The sequence below is a fragment of the Micropterus dolomieu genome, linkage group LG10 (genome assembly GCF_021292245.1).
Source record: "Micropterus dolomieu isolate WLL.071019.BEF.003 ecotype Adirondacks linkage group LG10, ASM2129224v1, whole genome shotgun sequence".
Lineage (NCBI taxonomy): Eukaryota > Metazoa > Chordata > Actinopteri > Centrarchiformes > Centrarchidae > Micropterus > Micropterus dolomieu.
The window spans coordinates 29319537-29325808 of NC_060159.1; the positions used below are offsets into that span (position 1 = coordinate 29319537).

Below are 6272 nucleotides of genomic sequence, written 5' to 3' on the forward strand. Positions count from 1 at the left end.
TCCTGACTGATGTTACAGAGTCCACCTCAGTGGATGTGCTGCTGACAAACCTCATCAGGGGGAACCTGCTTCCCTCTGCTCGCCTCTGGATAACCACACGACCTGCAGCAGCCAATCAGATCCCTCCTGGGTGTGTTGACATGGTAACAGAGGTCAGAAGCCTCCACATCATGTGCCACATCCCAGTCTTCTGCTGGATCACTGCTACAGTTCTGGAGGAGGTGTTGAAGACCAGAGAGGGAGGAGAGCTGCCCAAGACCCTGACTGAGATGTACATCCACTTCCTGGTGGTTCAGTCCAAACTGAAGAACGTCAAGTATGATGGAGGAGCTGAGACAGATCCACACTGGAGTCCAGAGAGCAGGAAGATGGTTGAGTCTCTGGGAAAACTGGCTTTTGAGCAGCTGCAGAAAGGAAACCTGATCTTCTATGAATCAGACCTGACAGAGTGTGGCATCGATATCAGAGCAGCCTCAGTGTACTCAGGAGTGTTCACACAGATCTTTAAAGAGGAAAGAGGGCTGTACCAGGACAAGGTGTTCTGCTTCGTCCATCTGAGTGTTCAGGAGTTTCTGGCTGCTCTTCATGTCCATCTGACCTTCATCAACTCTGGTGTCAATCTGCTGGCAGAAGAACAAACAACCTCCCAGAAGTCTGAAACAAGAAAGGATGAGTCTGCAGTGACACATCTCTACCAGAGTGCTGTGGACAAGGCCTTACAGAGTCCCAATGGACACCTGGACTTGTTCCTCCGCTTCCTCCTGGGTCTTTCACTGCAGACCAATCAGAATCTCATACGAGGTCTGCTGACACAGACAGGAAGTAGCTCACAGACCAATCAGAAACAGTCGAGTACATTAAGAAGAAGATCAGTGAGAATCTGTCTCCAGAGAGAAGCATCAATCTGTTCCACTGTCTGAATGAACTGAATGATCGTTCTCTAGTGGAGCAGATCCAACAGTCCCTGAGTTCAGGAAGTCTCTCCACAGATAAACTCTCTCCTGCTCAGTGGTCAGCTCTGGTCTTCATCTTACTGTCATCAGAAAAAGATCTGGACGTGTTTGACCTGAAGAAATACTCTGCTTCAGAGGAGGCTCTTCTGAGGTTGCTGCCAGTGGTCAAAGCCTCCAACAAAATTCTGTATGTATGTGTCATTTCAAAAATGCTTAATTTTATATTTGACAAATAAATAATTTAGTTTGTGTCCATTGCTAATCCTTTTTCAGGTTGAGTGGCTGTAACCTCTCAGAAACATGCTGTAAAGTGCTGTCCTCAGTTCTCAGCTCCCAGTCCTCTAGTCTGAGAGAGCTGGACCTGAGTAACAACAATCTGCAGGATTCAGGAGTGAAGCTGCTATCTGCTGGACTCGAGAGTCCACTCTGTACACTGGAAACTCTCAGGTCAGTATTAAGCTGTTTCTTTTAAATCCTCCCCATCTGGTTTTAGGTTCATGTTAGTGAAAATGGTCTGTAGGATTTTCCTGCTCACATGATTTTCTAAAACACAAAGTTTATGATTCCAGTCTGACAGGCTGTCTGATCATAGAGAAAGACTGTGCTTCTCTGGCCTCAGCTCTGAGCTCCAACCCCTCCCATCTGAGAGAGCTGGACCTGAGTAACAACAACCTGCAGGATTCAGGAGTGAAGCTGCTGTCTGCTGGACTCGAGAGTCCACACTGTAAACTGGAAACTCTCAGGTCAGTATTAAGCTGTTCCTTTTAAATCCCCCTCTTCTGGTTTTAGGTTCATGTTAGTGAAAATGTTCTGTAGGATATTCTTGCTGACGTGATTTTCTAAAACACAAAGTTTATGATGTTTTCCTGATTCCAGGCTGTCAGGCTGTCTGATCACAGAGGAAGGCTGTGCTTCTCTGGCCTCAGCTCTGAGCTCCAACCCTTCCTATCTGAGAGAGCTGGACCTGAGCTACAATCATCTAGGAGATTCAGGGGTGACGCTGCTGTCTGCTGGACTGGAGGATCTACACTGGAGATTGGACACACTCAGGTTTGGACAGACAAAAAGAGCTCACACTCTGCAGGTGTCTCTATTTTCTGTTATTTAATGTCAATCTACTGGAGTCCATCAACATGAAGGACTTCTTATGTCTGTTCAGAGCAGTGAGTAGTTGGGAAACAGATGGATCTCCAGAAGTCTTCGACTGGAAACAGCCATTCATTAGAAACATCAGAAACTTGGATGTAAAATCATGTGAGCCCTGCTAACAGCATGGCTCTATGGATAGAAGCAGGGGTGGACTGGTAATGACGGACCTTTGGGGCTGGTGTATCAGAAATGACTTATTTATATAACTGTTAAATGGACTGCGTCCCATTGGGTAATTTTCTCTACTGACACTGGGCTGGCCTAATCACATCTCTTACTAGCCTTCCTCCCCCCGCCCCAGGCCTTAAAGTTCTCCGGCACAGCGACGGAATTACGGCATGGGCCGTTTTTATGTTTGACAATATATAATAATGTCCATGGAAAATATTCTATTTTTTTTAACTGTCGCATGATATGTGTGTGTGAAGCACCAGTACTCAGCACAATCTCTGTCGGTGTATGCACAAAAGAAAGGGGACTGGCACTTCCTGTGTACGTGGACACTCATTGGCTTTTCTAGGCCGTGGACAGGGCATCTAATTTTCTATTGGGTCAATTAAGGTGTCACTCACAAGGTCAAGTTGTACCGGCTTTTTTTTGTTTACATGCTGACTGCAGTTAAACATTAGTCGGTGTCTATTTATTGATATGAAAAAGCATTTTGGACTAAATATTTAATTGAATTGGATTGTCTGGACCTTTGCCAACATAAAAAGGCCGGGTTTATCAGAATGTAAACCATCAATAGGCTACAGCGCCTCTGGTAAGTGGCGTCAATTTTGATTATCGGCAGTGCTTGAAGTGGGTCACCAGTATCACTACTTCTACTTTTTACTCTTTGCCATTATGGGACTCTTCTTGAGTACCGGCACCTGCCCTCTCCTTATCAGGTTCTCTGGGCACTATGTGACGCTCACCTGTTCCCAGTTCTCTCCTCTCTCCTAATCTCTCGGTAGAAACTTTAGACTGTATATAAAATGGACGTAGTATCTGTGACGTCACCCATTGGTTTCTGAAGGGCAGTTTTGAAGCCCAAATTGGGCTTCAAAATTGACGTGTTGCTGAAACCACTCCCGCCTAGCTCGACATGAACGAGTTAGCTCACACATAGGAGCTAATGCTATACGCTACTCTGCGTCTGCAGAGGTTGCTTCTACACCCCTGGTGCTGTGTGGTGAAGTTTGGAACCTTTGGCCGTGTTGTTACCTGTTTATGGTCGTTACCACTTTACAGTCACAAGACACCTGAACATATAAAAATAACTCACATATCTGTTATTGACATTATACGTTTTAAATGCTTTTTAATATCTAAACGTTATTTTGCAACACTAGATTTTGTTGAGACAAATGTTAACAGTTAACTATGAATCATTTATTAATTAAGTTAACGTTTACTTACATCTCAAATGAATTAACCTTTTTACAAAAAGTTAGTCACAAGTTGTTTATTTTATTTGTGATTATTCACATTAAAAAGATAAACAGACTTAAATGAACAGACTTTCCTAATGAACTAATGTTACGCTGCGCACCGCATGGCTGACAGGATGGCAGCACTTCTCCACCATCAGCCACTATGGTGCACAGTACAGTTTTGACCGAACAGGTTGAGACCGCGACCCGCAAACATTTGGTGTACTGGGACTTTTCCAAGCTATCGGTCCTCTCCTCTGCCCTCTCCACATCAGGTTCTCTGGGCGCTATGTGACGCTCACCTCCTCCCATTCTCGCCTGCCTGCTAATCTCTGTAGGCGAGACAGACGAGGCAGAAGAGAAGCTCAAGGGCCTAGCAGTGTTCAGAAAGTAGCTCGGCAGTGTCACTTTTCATGAACTGACCAATCACAGCCTGGATGGGGCGGGACACATACATTAAAAATATTGACAGATAGGTGTCATTTACACTGGGGACGCTGGGGACAGGTCAGAATCAGAATGTCTCCATCACTTTTTGAAAGCTTTTGGTAAAAATGTTATGAAAAACAGCAACAAGGAATGTTAAATTACAAATTAAATTTGATCGTCGTTCTACAGTTTAGGAGCTGCTACAGCAAAAGCTCGGTCCCCTTTTAGCTTGCGCTTTGTTTTGGGCACACTTAGGAGCAGCTGATCAGCTGAACTGAGAGAACGGGTGGATCTATAGGGGGGTAGCAGCTCAGAGATGTAGGGTGGTGCAAGACCATTAAGACATTTAAAAGCAAAATGAATTCTATAATGTACAGGCAGCCAGTGGAGTGACCCTCACCTGCAGTGTAAATGTCAGGTTCATACACCTATAATATCAGACAAGGAAGAAAGACAAGAGAGTTAATGGCTTTTTACTCGCGAGGAGAACGGACAGAGATGCACTCAGTTACAAACTCCAACCGCTCTGAGGTATCTCTTCCGTTTCCTCTCTTTTTATTATATTCAGTTCCCTAGTTACATGCATGTTGCTGCTCTAAGGGGAAAGGGGATGCAGCAGCAACATGAAACGTGATCAACGTGACATACATTATTGTACAGTATTGTTCCAGGAACTATGTAGGTCTAGCTCAGTCGCTCCTCAGTGCTAGGGCTCGGTTCCTGTTATTCAGTTGTCTGTTCCGACAGTCATTTCCTTCAGTCACGCCATCCGCTGTAGACTTCCTGTCAGTACATTTCTGCAGACTTACACACTTGCATTAGTACACGTCTTGATATATATATATATATATCTCTCTTGTTTCAGATTGCATGAGTGAGAGTAAATATAAGATAACTTATATACATACTGGTTCCAACAGTATATAAATAATTTATATTTCTAAACATTATGTTTTGTCTATTTTACACCAAGTATGTTAACTTTAGATTGCGTAAATCTAATCTTTGTTAGCACTTTCCAAGTTGAAAACTCTCCATATTGAATCATATATCATTTGAAAGTTTGTTTTCTACAGCACAACCAGCGGCGTAAGGTAGTAACAACGGGCTCCAGTGCAGGCTGTTATGATGGGCCCTTGGGCTACACCGTTACAAAGCACACCCTGCATTTGTGTCTAGAAGGGAACCCTTTATTGGCAAATTTATGTGCCTTATTTCCTTGTTTTGCCACGGTTTAACAGCTGATAAGATTAGATTCAGTAAATACCTTATTTAAAGCTCCTTATCCTATTTATTATTTATTTCATACACGAGTATGAAATTGAACAGTTGTCTTGGTGTGTGTCTCTCTCCAACACACACACGCAGCAGTGTTGCGTGCGCCTGGATGCAGCAGTCTAAATGTAAATGCTCCGTATTTGTATGGCGCCTTTTCAACCACTCAAAGCGCTTTTACACTGCATCTGCATTCACCAGTCATACTAACAACTAACATTCATACATTCGACCTTCCGATTAACGGCCAACCCGCTCTACCCCCTTAGCCACAGCCGCCTCAAAGCCGTCCCTAAAGTAAAGCACCGTTATGTGATGGATTTTAGAGTTGGACTGTGTCACCTAGACTTTTGTATTTGCAAAGTACAGAAGTCAAATAGAGAGTGTTTAGGAGCATAGCCAGTGCTGTCATTATCAAAATCCTGAAACAGGATTGGACAGTGTCCTCAGTAACCCAAAACAATGTAATTTGGGAGCTTTGAGACCTTCTCCTCCTGTTCTTTTCTCTCCTGTCTCTCCTTAAACTACTTTTATGTGTAAATAGCGACTTCCAGCTTGCACGGGTTCTTTGTTAGTCTACTGGTCAGATTTTGCGTTCTGTAGTCAAGTAGTTAAGATTGGGTAGTCATTTACATATTACCCAGCAATCATCACTGCATATGTAGCAGTTATGTGACATGAATAACAACGACTAAATTAATTCTGTTAATCTGTGTACCCTATACCTTATACCCTCAGTATTGTACACACAAAAGTCAGTGGTGTCTGACACCACGGCAAAGGGGCATGTGCACATATGAGGGTATATATAGCTTATCACAATTCACAATACGGTTTAAGTCATGTCATGTCATTGATAAAAACCATGTCATCGATAAAAACCATGTCATTGATAAAAACCATGTCATCGATAAAAACCATGTCCTTGATAAAAACCATGTCATCGATAAAAACCATGTCATCGATAAAAACCATGTCATCGATAAAAACCATGTCCTTGATAAAAACCATGTCCTTGATAAAAACCATGTCAGCGATAAAAACCATGTCA

The 6272-nt window shown here is 43.2% G+C and overlaps 1 pseudogene; it reads left to right on the top strand.

Annotated features, from left to right (window-relative positions):
- LOC123977518 overlaps positions 1-6272 on the top strand; it is a 37270-nt pseudogene that overhangs the window by 26956 nt on the left and 4042 nt on the right.